This window comes from Triticum aestivum, chromosome 5A (genome assembly GCF_018294505.1).
Source record: "Triticum aestivum cultivar Chinese Spring chromosome 5A, IWGSC CS RefSeq v2.1, whole genome shotgun sequence".
In the NCBI taxonomy this organism is placed as follows: domain Eukaryota; kingdom Viridiplantae; phylum Streptophyta; class Magnoliopsida; order Poales; family Poaceae; genus Triticum; species Triticum aestivum.
In genome coordinates, this window is record NC_057806.1 from 171,905,490 (window position 1) to 171,918,797 (window position 13,308).

Consider the following 13,308-nt stretch of genomic DNA (forward strand, 5'->3'; position numbering starts at 1 on the left):
GGGCTCCGGAGAGGGGAATCCGTCGCCATCGTCATCATCAACCATCCTCCATCACCAATTTCATGATGCTCACCGCCGTGTGTGAGTAATTCCATCATAGGCTTGCTAGACGGTGATGGGTTGGATGGGATCTATCATGTAATCGAGTTAGTTTTGTTAGGGTTTGATCCCTAGTGTCCACTATGTTCTGAGATTGATGTTTCTATGACTTTGCTATGCTTAATGCTTGTCACTAGGGCCCGAGTGCCATGATTTCAGATCTGAACCTATTATGTTTTCATCAATATATGAGTGTTCTTGATCCTATCTTGCAAGTCTATAGTCACCTATTATGTGTTATGATCCGTTAACCCCGAAGTGACAATAATCGGGATACTTACCGGTGATGACCGTAGTTTGAGGAGTTCATGTATTCACTATGTGTTAATGCTTTGTTCCGGTTCTCTATTAAAAGGAGGCCTTAGTATCCCTTAGTTTCCGTAAGGACCCTGCTGCCACAGGAGGGTAGGACAAAAGATGTCATGCATGTTCTTTTCCATAAGCACGTATGACTATATTCGAAATACATGCCTACATTACATTGATGAATTGGAGCTAGTTTTGTGTCACCCTAGGTTATAACTATTACATGATGAACCGCATCCAGCATAATTCTCCATCACCGATCCATTGCCTACGAGCTTTCCATATATTGTTCTTCACTTATTTACTTTTCCGTTGCTATTGCTGTCATCACTACAAAATATCAAAAACATTACTTTTACTAATGTTACCTTTTGCTACCGTTACCACTACTATCATATTACTTTGCTACTAAATACTTTGCTGCAGATACTAAGTTTCTAGGTGTGGTTGAATTGAGAACTCAGCTGCTAATACTTTAGAATATTCTTTGGCTCCTGTTGGGGATATTACTACTGGATGTAAACCGGCCGGGAGTAGCCGGATTAGCTTCATAAAGATTAGAAGCCCATGAAGACATGAAGATGGTGGCGCTTTATGAAGGCCCAAGGCCCAAAGGCGGGTTAAAGCCTATGATGTAAACCGACTCTGTTATGTAACTTGTATTGTAAGTTAGAGGAATAGAGACCGAGCCGGACACAGTTATGATCCGGCCTCGGGACTCTGTAAACCGGTGGGCGTCAGCCTGTGTATATAAAGGGATGACCCAGCTGCGGTTTGGGGACGACAGACAACAACTCGAGAGCCAGACAAAGTGGATTTGCTCCCTGGCCTTCGAAACCCTAGCAATACCAATCACAACTAGACGTAGGCTTTTACCTTCCTCGAAGGGGCCGAACTAGTATAAAACTCTCCATGTCCCCTTGTCCGGTTTAACCCCTTTAAGCTAACCTGTTGCGATGGCTCCACGACTAAGTCCTTTCACAAGGACATCTGCCATGACAAACCCACGACAGTTGGCGCCCACCGTGGGGCTATCGCACGATGGTTTCGAGTTCTTGAAGGGCAGCTTTGATGGACTCAAGGGGTACGCCGTGGGCCGGATGACGAAGAGTCGTCGCAGCAAGCTCTACATCGACAATGCAGGATGGGGTCCCGAGGCCGATTCAATTGAATATGGGTACCGGGTCCCCTTTGGTGGGATTCACGTCTTCATTGGCAAGATTGGCGAACCGGCCCCTGAGCCGGACACCTGCACCGACATCATCAAGACGGCTCAGCGTGCAAGTTCTTCGCCGGTTCAGCCCGTGACGAAGCATGTTTTCGTAGGTGTCATCCATGGAGCAAAATACGTGGACGGGCCGGCGTCCGAAGGAGAAACCGTCGTCTGCTCCGATGACGAGTCTTCTGGAGAGACCGAATCGCTCTATCAGTTGCAGGATGGCCGGATTGGTGGAGGATCCGAGGGCAGCAGTATTCCGGACTCCCCTGATCTGCCGAACCAGGCCGCTATCTTCATGGACGGTACACAGTCGGCGCCTCACTCATCAACTGCTGCAGCAATACTCTCCGGTTCAACAACGGCCACACCGGCGGGGGCAAGAAGCTCTGCGCCGTCTCCGGCTCAAGTCATGTCTGATTTGTTCGACGCTTTGGCAACATTGATGGCCGCAGAGCTAGATGCAGCAGCCAGGGATCAGCACAACGTGGATATTGCAAAGGTAAAGGATCAGATGGCCCAGGCTAAAGCGGACCTGGCGGCGGAGAACGCTAGGATGGCTACAGAACGGGCTGAGTTGGAAGCACAGGCCTACCGGATTAGGCTGGATCGAAACGCTTCTGAAGAAGTCATGAGAAGAAGGTACCGATCACATCTCCCATCGGGTTATGAGCCACGAAATCTCTTCAACACACCAGGAGCAGGAGCTAGTAACCAACCAATACTAAACCGGGTAGAGGCACTAGGAACAGGAGCGTCGGTTCAACCGCGTGCGATGGACCCGCCTCGTCAGAACAATGTTGTACCGCAGTATGTGCCAACACCTCCCGGGCATTATTCCAACCCGTTGGACAATATCGTGGCCGCCGCTTCACGCCTGGCAGCCCTCCCAACCGACGGCGAATCACCGGTGGAGATTGAGGCATGTCGGGCTAGAGATCTCCTTCAAACGGTGCTAAACCAGTAGCAAGCATACTCACACAGTCGTGAGAGGATTCATTCCACTCCTCGTCCGAGCCGGAGCTATAGCAGACACGTTGAGGACGAACCGGCTGTGTCAAGCAGCGCACGTCGCCGTAATTCGCCACGAGGACACAACCCGGCTGGGGAAGGTGCTAATGCACAAGATGTTGTGGATCATGGTCGCGCTCGTTGGGAGGCCGAGTTAGCAGCTCGACACGGAGCGCTTCAACATACTCTGGTTCACCCTACCGCTTCAGTAGAGCCAGGGGTGGTATTCGGTTCCTTAGGGGCGCCGTGTCTCACCCCCGCTTTGCGTAATGTGAGACTGCCCAAGGATTTCAAAGGACCTCGTAAGGTGCCCAATTACACCGCCGATTTGCAACCAGAGGCGTGGGTTGAAAGTTACGAGATGGCAATGGAGATGCTGGATGTGGACAAAGGGGTATGTGCTAAATACTTCACCATGATGTTGGAGGGAACAGCTCGTACTTAGTTAAAGAGCTTACCAACTAACTCTATTGGATCATGGGCCGAATTGAAGCACCAGTTTATCCAGAACTTCAAAAATACTTGTAAGCAGCCCATGTTGATTGTGGACCTGACCGCTTGTGTCCAAGAGGAAGGGGAATCCACGACCCATTGGGTAAAGCGGGTTTCGGCAATTTTGCATTCATCGGATCGTATCAATGCAGATACCGCGGTGCTAACATTGGAAGGCAATTGCCGTTTTTTGCCTCTTAAACAAAAATTGGGAAGACTTAAACGTCACTGTAATGATATGTCAACGCTCATGGCCGCTTTGGTTAAATACACCGATTCAGATACTACCAAGGACCCCGACTCAAAGGAGGACAAGTCGAGGAAAGGGAAGAAGAGCGGCAACGCCAAGGGGCAGCAGCATAATCCGGCAGGCCATGGCAACAATGGTAAGCACAAGGCTGACAACAGTTTGGACTTTGTGGCTAACACCAACGCTCAGGAGAATGGTCAGCGACGTAAGGGTAAGAAGCCCCAGAGAGGCGGCGGTTCAGGCCCTAATTTGGAGCGCATGTTAAATCAACCCTGTCCGAAGCATGGGTCCAAAGAAAAGCCAGCATCACATCTTTGGAAGGACTATTATATCATGCGAGATTTCAAGAACTCCAATATGTTTCAGTATGATAATGTCCCACCCGGCGGTTCAGGAGGTGGTTTCCACGGGCCGGGTTACGGCGGTGGCAGTTCCGGTTCAGGATTTCAGGGTAATCAAACCGGATACAACAATCAAGGGAGTCAGGGCAATCAGGGAGGTTACAACCATTAGGGGAACCAGCAGCAGCACCAGTCGGGTTATCAGAGCAATCCTAAGCAGTTAAATAGTGGGCAGTACCATGTTTTCACCACTAGTTTGTGCAAACATGATCAGAAGCTTCACAAGAGGGCAGTAAACTCTGTTGAACCGGCAGTGCCTCAGTATTTGCACTGGTCTGAGCAGCCCATTTTGTGGAGTAGAGAGGATCACCCCCCCCCCCACCCCAGGTTGACAATCCGGGTCATCTGGCTTTAGTGGTGGCCCCTCAAGTTGGGGGATACAAGTTCACTAAGGTACTCATGGACGGGGGAAGCAGTATCAACATCCTATATTATGACACATTCCGTCGTATGCGGTTGACAGATAAGAATCTCAAATCGTCAAACACCGTTTTTCACAGTGTGGTGCCTGGTAAGTCTACATATCTAGTGGGCAAGATAGCCTTGGAGGTGGCTTTTGGAGATGATCATGATTCAAGATTGGAGACATTGACCTTTGATGTGGTGAAAATCAGGAAGGTCGCTTTGGAATGTGAGGAAGGAGATGTGGCTTATGCTGAGTCGGTCTGTGCTGTGGAGGAACTGAAGCTTTATAAAGACCAAGTTGATCTGGCAGACATGACTTCTTTGAAAAAGCCAACTACTGAACACGATTCGGCGTTAAAGTTTAAATCAGCCACAGATACTAAGATGGTTGACTTTGTTCCTGGCGATTCATCCAAACAGTTCAGCATCGGCACTAACCTGGATCCCAAATAGGAAAGCGCGCTCATTGAGTTCATCCGTGAGAACCGGGACATCTTTGCATGGAAACCTTCTAACATGCCAGGTGTACCGAGGGAACTCGCTGAGCACACACTCAACATTGATCCTAAGTTTAAACCGGTCCGGCAGTTTCTCCGCCGCATCAATGAAGAAAGGCGTAGGACTATCGGTGAAGAGGTAGCTCGGTTGTTGGCCGCAGGGTTTATTGTGGAGGTATTTCATCCAGAATGGTTAGCTAATCCAGTGTTGGTTCTTAAGAAAAACGGCACTTGGCGGATGTGTGTGGATTACACAGATTTGAACGAAGCTTGCCCTGTAGACCCCTTTGCCCTCCCTCGTATTGATCAAATCATTGATGCTATGGCGGGTTGTGACCGTTTGTGTTTTCTGGATGCTTACTCTAGTTATCATCAGATCAAAATGGCGGTTAAGGACCAGGAGAAGACAGCCTTCATCACTCCTTTTGGAGCCTTCTATTATGTCTTCATGCCTTTTGGGCTTAAAAGTGTCTAGGCAACTTATCAACGTTGTGTCCAGAATTGTCTTCATAAGAAAATTGGGCGTAATGTTCATGCATATGTGGATGATATTGTGATAAAATCCAGAAAAGAGGAAACATTGATAGATGACTTGAGAGAGACCTTCGACAACCTCCGGGTTTACAAGATGATGCTCAATCTGGAAAAGTGTGTCTTTGGTGTCCCGGCAGGCAAACTCTTGGGTTTTCTGGTATCAAACAGGCGTATTGAGGCTAATCCGGAGAAGATCTCAGCAATCACATCTTTGGCTAAACCAACGTGTATCAATGACGTTCAACGTTTGGCAGGCCGGATTACGGCTTTGAGCTGGTTTATCGGTCGTCTTGGGGAGAAGGCCATTCCTTCATATCAGATGCTGAAGAAAACAGATAATTTTGTCTGGAGCGAGGCGGCTGATAAAGCGTTTGAGGATTTGAAAAGGTAGCTTGTTGAACCACCTGTACTTGCAGCCCCGATTGACAAGGAGTCGTTGTTGCTATATGTGGCTTCTAATGCCTGTCGGGTGGTAGGTGCGACATATGCCAACGGGTGGCTTATCATTGTGGGAGCCAGTAAGACGTCGCCGGTGCCTGGAAATGGGATGAGGCGAAGACATGCACGCCGGTGAATCTTACCCAGCTTCGGGGCTCTCCGTGGAGATAACACCCCTACTGCTGCTCTGCGGGGTCTCCGCATGGTCACTAGATGAACAAGTAGCTACACGGTACTCCTTGAGATGTTTGGCGAGAGGAGGAGGAAGGGCACGGCTTGCTCTCTTCTCTTCCCTATGTGGTGTCTGAGACTAGCAGGGATTGATCTCTCTTTGCATGGATGCCCCGGGGGGTTTATATAGGCCTACCCCCTGGGGGTACAATGGTAATTCGACTGGGCGCGGGGCCCAGCTATCTGTGTCTATGCTCTCCGGCTTCTGCGTCGGCCGCTGGGGCCCGCCGGCTAGTGGGTCCCGCCGGCTGCCGGCTCCTTGGTCGACAGCCAGGCCCCATTGTCAGGGCCTTGTCGGCGGCTGGTTACTGTTGCTCAATCTTGGTGGCGAGGGCTTCGCCGAAGTGGGCATGGCTACAGTGCCGCCGCCCGGTGGGCGATCACTGTAGCCTCACCGCGTCTTGTCTCCTTAATGGGGCGTCTTCTTCGAGGGAGGTGGCAAGTCGGCTGTGGGGAGCCGGCTCTATCTTGCGCCGACTGGGGGAGGTCTGGCCGCCTTCGGGTGTCTTTCTGCCCGAAGGGGCCCACCGCCCGTGGGCCGTACTGGTAGCCCGTCGTGGATTACATCAGGGTCAACGTGGCAACAGTGCTGCGCCGGACGGGTCATGGCCACCCGTACGGCGCACTGTGCCAGGCGTGCTCCAGGATTCGGGGGTGGCAGGCTTCACTGTAGCCACGCCCCGTCACATCGCCGTTATGTGGATGCAGACTTCGAGGGTACGATCTTGACCACTTTATGGGAGCCGGCTTCTTGGAGTCGGCCTTCTCGCGGCCGGCTTCTCGGAGCCGGCCCTCCGCGGCTTCTCTTCATGAGGGCTGAAGTCGGGCCGCCTTCCGATAGCCGGCCAGGAGACAGCCGGCAAGGGGAAGGCGGCCCTGTGTCTTGTATTCTTGAGGGCCGAATCGGCTCATAATTTTTTCAGAAGGGCCAGGGGGAGCCGGCTAGGCTACCCATGGTTATTTACTCCGACAATGCCCGAGCTGTTAGCGTGGCTATTGTGGTGGAGCGCAAGGAAGTTGGAAAGGAGTATCCGGTTCAATGGTCGGTTTATTATATCAGTGAGGTGCTCATTGAATCAAAGCAGAGGTATCCACATTGGCAGAAGCTGGTGTATGGAGTGTTTATGGCAAGCCGGAAGCTTAAACATTATTTCCAGGGTCATCCTATCACAGTGGTCAGTTCAGCCCCTTTGGGAGATATTATTCAAAACAGAGAGGCAACCGGCCAGATTTCCAAGTGGGCTATTGAGCTTGGACCTCACGGGCTCAAATACATACCTCGCACAGCGATCAAATCCCAAGCACTCATGGACTTCATCAATGATTGGACGGAGTTGCAGGCACTAGAAGAAAAGCCAGATAATACATACTGGACTATTCACTTTGATGGATCCAGACAGTTGGAGGGCTCGGGGGCTGGAGTCATACTAACTTCCCCAAGAGGTGACAAGTTTTGTTATGTCCTCCGTTTAATGTTCCCTTGTACTAACAATGCAGCTGAGTATGAGGCCTTACTCCATGGTCTTCGGATGGCTAAAGAGATGAACTTAAGCCGGGTTAAGTGCTTTGGGGATTCAGATCTGGTGGCTCAACAAGTGTCTGGCACTTGGGATTCAAAAGACCTGCTCATGGCTTCCTATCGACGAGAGGTGGACACAGTGGCTGGTCACTTCAAGGATTATCAGGTGGACCATATAGACTGGCGCAAGAATGAAGCGGCGGATTCTTTAAGTCGCCTGGGTTCTCAGCATAAACCGGTTCCACCAAATGTCTTTCTTGATGTTCTGCATAATCCATTAGTCAAGATTCCAATGGAGGAAGAGTTGGCTATTCTTGATCCAGAGGCTCAATTGGTGGCGGCTTTGCATGTGATACCAGATTGGACACTCCCATATCTGGCTTATATGAACCGGGGCGAGTTACCAGAGGATGAAACCTCGGCCCGTCAAATAATCCGGCGTTCCAAGTCCATGACCATAATCAACGGGGAGTTACATCGTTACAGCGTCTCAGGAGCAATTCAACGTTGTGTTTCTCCTCAAGAGGGTTGTGAGATTTTGCGCGAAATCCATGAAGGGGATTGTGGTCACCATGTCGGTTCAAAGTCTTTGGTTGCTAAAGCTTTTCGCCACGGTTTTTACTGGTTGACAGCGCATGCTGATGCGGAGGATTTAGTTAAGAGATGTGATGGTTGTCAGAAATTTGCACGCCGAGCTCACATTCTGGCTCAGGAGTTGAGGATGATTCCAATAACTTGGCCGTTTGCGACTTGGGGGCTTGATATGGTCGGACCCTTCAAGCGGTCCAAGGATAAAAAGACCCACTTGTTAGTGGCAGTTGATAAATTCACCAAATGGGTGGAGGCGGAGCCAGTTAGTAAGTGTGATGCAGCCACAGCGGTTCAATTCATCAAAAAGGTGATATTCCGGTTTGGCTTTCCACACAGTATTATAACTGATAATGGTACTAATCTGTCCAAAAGAGAGATGGAGGAATTTTGGCAACGTGAGCACATCCGACTTGATATAGCATCAGTGGCTCACCCCCAGTCTAATGGTCAAGCGGAGAGGGCAAATCAAGAAATTTTACGAGGTATCAAGCCCAGGCTTATGGTTCCTTTGAAGTGGACACCGGGTTGTTGGGTTGAGGAGTTACCTTCTGTATTATGGAGCATCAACACCACACCCAATAGGTCTATGGGTTACACGCCTTTCTTCATGGTTTATGGAGCGGAGGCAGTTCTTCCTAGTGACATCCATCACGACTCGCCCCGTGTGACAGCCTATGTTGAAGCTGATAATGAGAAGGCGCGTTAGGATTCCTTGGATCCGTTAGATGAAGAGTGTGATCTTGTAGCAGCACGTCCGGCGATTTATCAACAAGATCTCCGATGTTATCACAGCCGCCGGGTTAAGACCAGAACCTTTCGAGAAGGAGATTTGGTGCTCCGTCTCATCCAGGATCAGACTGATATGCACAAGTTATCCCCACCTTGGGAGGGACCCTTTGTGGTCAGCAAGAATCTACACAATGGGTCATACTACCTCATTGATGTTCGAGAGCACAAAGACTAACGTAAATCGAAGGAGGAGACCAAGCGGCCGTGGAATATAGCTCTTCTTTGGCCTTACTATACTTGAGCCATAGGCTTTTTCATATGTACATATTTATGACAATGTATATATTCTTTAATAAACCGGAGCCTCAAATAAAGCAGGGTCTCTGTTCTTTTTACATCATGTGTGTGCCTACAAGGGTTTCTGCTAACAAAGCAAAATTTTGTTAAACCGGCCTTTCCAGCCGCACAAAGTCACTAGGGGGCTTGGTCATATTTGAACCATAGCTACACCTTTTGATTGGTTTAAAAACCGGAAGGGAAGTTCACTAGGGGGCTTGGTTGCTATCACACCATAGCTATACCTTTTGATGGGCTCTAAAGCCACAAAGGAGATCATGTGGAGCCAAAGAGAGTGCTGCACAAAGCACAAACTCAAACATGGGCACACACTGAGCAAAAAGCTCACAAAGTTACTAGGGGGCTCTTTGTGCAACGCAACAAAGAGTTTGAAAGGACCCTTGTAATTGGCTATCAAGCCACGGCTTGGAAGCCTGGTGTATTCACCTAAAACCCCGGGTTAACCTGCCTTCATCAAGTAAGCCACTCGTGTCGAGGTAATCCTGGTATGACCCGCCAAACGTTTGACAAGTCAATCTTCTACAGACCCTGAACTTGTCAAAGTTAAAATGACGATTGGTTAATTTGGAGGCCCATCTTAAAAGGCTTTGTTAAATGGTTTAACTCAGAGGCTTGGCAGCCCATGAAAAGCCTCGATTTGGAGCCTGGCAGCTCGTAAAAAGCCTCGCATTTTTTCTTTTGAGTTTTATTTAAGTCTTTTCGCCTTTATTGAGGTTCATAATATGTTCTGATAAACCGGTGTCCTTGGCCCGGATTGGCTTTCAACTTCAAAGTTGTCTGTCCATGATCAGTTATAAACCAGCATTTCATCGCTCCGGTCTGGTTTGATTAAATCGCCAGTACTATAAAGAAAACCCGGTGGTTATTGTATCCCGGTACGGTTTATTATTATAATTCGGCAAAATAAGGATAGAAGTTATCAACATTCCGGATTGGTATTAACACCTTTGCCGTATACACTGTTGGTCAACCACTAAGGTATGTTGCACATATTACTTTTTACAAAAACTTCGATTATTCATCTAAGTTTTGTATACTTGTTGGGCATCATGACCATTCCAGCGGTAAACCGTTGGATACTTTTAAGTACTTATACTCAGGAACACAACTCATCATGAGCTATGCATCAATATATCCCAAAAAATGGGACAAGTTGTCATGAGGTGTTACAAAACATGCTCGATGGCATGACAGATAAAGGAGTTTTGGCTATCCTATTACAAGAAGTTTTCAAAGCGGCTCCAATTGCAAAATTGTTTTTTGAAGTATCGGCACACAATAGCCAGTAAACCGGTGACCGGTTTAAGATGCTTCGTCTGGACAGCTTGATGGTTGAGGGTCAGTTGGTGTGGGCACTTCTTCATCCCTCCCCAGACGCTGGAAATCAACCGTCGACCAATCGATTCCAGTTAAAGCTTGAAATACTGCCTCTTCATGGATAAGACTGGATGGGTTAATATCAGGAGCATAAGTACGCTTACGAATCGGAGGCACAAGTTCTTCAACTTCATGGATTTTGGCAGGCCGTCTTTTTCCTTCAGCGTCATAAGCCGGTTGAAAATGAGACAAGTCTGTGTCATCACCCAGCTTGCTGGCTATTGGTCGCATCTCTTTGGTCAGCCTTCGGAGGTCGTCATTGTCGAAGTTTGAACCATCCTCCTTCACGCTTGGGTATCCTTTAATGATATCCTCCGCTTCAAGGTCTGGAATCCAGGCCTTGGCTCAAATAAGGGCGGTTAAAGATCCAGCTCTTGCAGCTGCCTTCTTTAATTCGACAATCCAGGCTGGTAACATGGCCAGCTTCTCAAGTGTTTCCTTTATCAGGGTTGGTGCCAGTTTGTTGTAAACCGCCGTGCAAATAGCCCGCTGAGACCCAGAGTACAACTGTTCAATCAAAGTATACGCCGCTTTGAGCTTCATTCGCATGTCTGTACCAAGATGAGCAATCCGAGTGCCTGTCACGGTTTGATGTTAGCATTCTGATCAATGATAAGGTTCCATGAATTATACAAAATACATAAGGAGATACTTACCAAAGACAGCAGAAGTCATAGCATTGATTTGTCGTTTCAAACTAGCTAGTTCATCTACAACCGGTTTCAGGGCTGCCTCGGCATCTTCAGCTCTTTTTGTTAAACCAGATTTTTCGGTTTCCCAGTCAGTACAGTCTTGTTGAAAGATTCTTTCAGCTTTTCCATTGCGGCCAGGGCTTTGGTCAGCTCATCTTTGGCTTTTGCAGCTTCTGCCTGTTGTGACTTCACATTCTCTTGCAAGTCAGCGTTTCGGGCATCTCTATTCCTCAGATCAGCCTGCAACATTGAAGATATGTCAAACAACAGATACATATATGTTCTAAGTACAAAGCGTATAACAAGATTATGCACTTCGTACTTGGGGGCTAATTCCTATTTTCTCTAAATTGTTACATCTTATACAAGTCTCCAGAACAATGCAAGCATTATCCTTGACACTTGGGGGCTAATGTACGTCTGTTCAAAAACGGATGCATGGATTAAAACCCGGATTAACTTGCCAAAGTTAAATCGGCCTTTGGGCGCTACGCTGCAGAAAACTATCTAATTGTTAAAGGATGAGTCTTGGTTCTTATTAGTGACCTGACATTTTGAGGATCGGTAAAGAAAAAATTAAAGTACTACAAAGACCCGGTTTATGATTAACATCATAAAACGGCCCTTGGGGGCTACTTGGGCTAGTATTTCAACTTTGAATTAGCAAAAAAAGGGGGATGAAAATACCTCATATCGCTCCTTCATCAAATTCACCAAACCGGCTTCATAGTCCTGGTTTGAGTGCAAACGGTTCAAGAAGCCAGAGTGAAGCTCTTCAGCGTTGAGATGAGCATAACTTGATGAATCGCTACTCCACTTGCCTTTTTCCCTAGCAGTCCGCTCTTCTTTGGCACTATGTGGAGCCAAGACTACGGGAAGGCCAGGAGAGCTGTGGACCATTCCAGTAATGATAACATCATCTCCTTGGCCTTCAGTGTTTTTGGCTGGTGATAATGGAGTCTCAGCATCTTTCACCGGACTAGCCCGGTTTGGCTCTGCCAGTTCAGTGTCAGGCGCGGCAGGCTCAGTGTCTGTTGGTTCATCAGTGTTTTGTCCTTGAAGGGGCGGTTCATCAGAGGTGGCTTCAGGATGAGGGCCCTCTGGTTCACAAGTTTGTTTCGGTTCACCTCTTGGTTCTTCTTCTTCAGTGGCCGGGTCTTCGGGCGGATTGGTGACCCGAGCTTTCTTGCTGGGTCTGACTATGGCCCTGCAAATAGAATAAAAAAGAGGATTAACATCTTATTCAAAGATTTGTGACGCATTGAAAGAAAAGGTTTTACAGCTTACCCAGCCACAGATTTTAGAGGAGGGAGCTGAGTTGCTGTTGACTCGCCGGATGATGAGGGAGGTGTCACCTGATAATTTGAATCGGACGGATTAAGAGGTTGTCTGAAATAACCTACCTTAGGTTAAGAATTGTCAGGAGTAGGAGAGACCTCAGACCGGCGTTTCCGAACCAGGGTGTCAGGTAAACCGGCTGAAGTGACCTGTTGGCCACTGTGCCGGGTTGTCCGGCGAGCTTCATGCTGCTGAGTCTTCAAAATAAATGTTGGATCCAAGTGAGCAAGAGGATGAGAAAATCTTACTTTCCGGATTGTTTGACGGGTTTTTTGTGTTGGCTTAGAGTCTGAACCGGAGGAAAAGGTAATTACCTCTACGTCATCAGCTTGGCTGCCTTCTGCGTCCTCCTGATGAAGGTCATTGTTAATGAGGTGCATGAAAAGGGAGCCAAGTGAGTCAAGTTCTACCTCAACTTCCGGATCGTCAACATCATCATCAAGCTCCATGTTGATCTGGTCTGCTGTTTTCCACTTTGAAGTCCGCTTGACAGCCTTGTTTTTGGACGGGATGGCTTGACTGCCTTATCTCCGGCTGGTTTTGTCGCTTTGTCTGCGAATTTCCGCTTCCAGAAGGGGTCATCACCCTATTTATACATAAGCAGAAAGAAGATTACAAGTTGAACACATTAAAGACATCAAAAATTAAGAAGTATAGTGCTTACAGCAGGCGGTTTGTTCTGAGTATAGAAGGGGAGCAAGCCGGTTTGACTACAGACTGATTCCGATTCATTCAGAATTTTCTTTACGCCTTCAGTGACCTCTTCATCAGTCATCTGAATGTCGATATGGCGTTGGGGGTCTTTCACATCACCGGTATATTCAC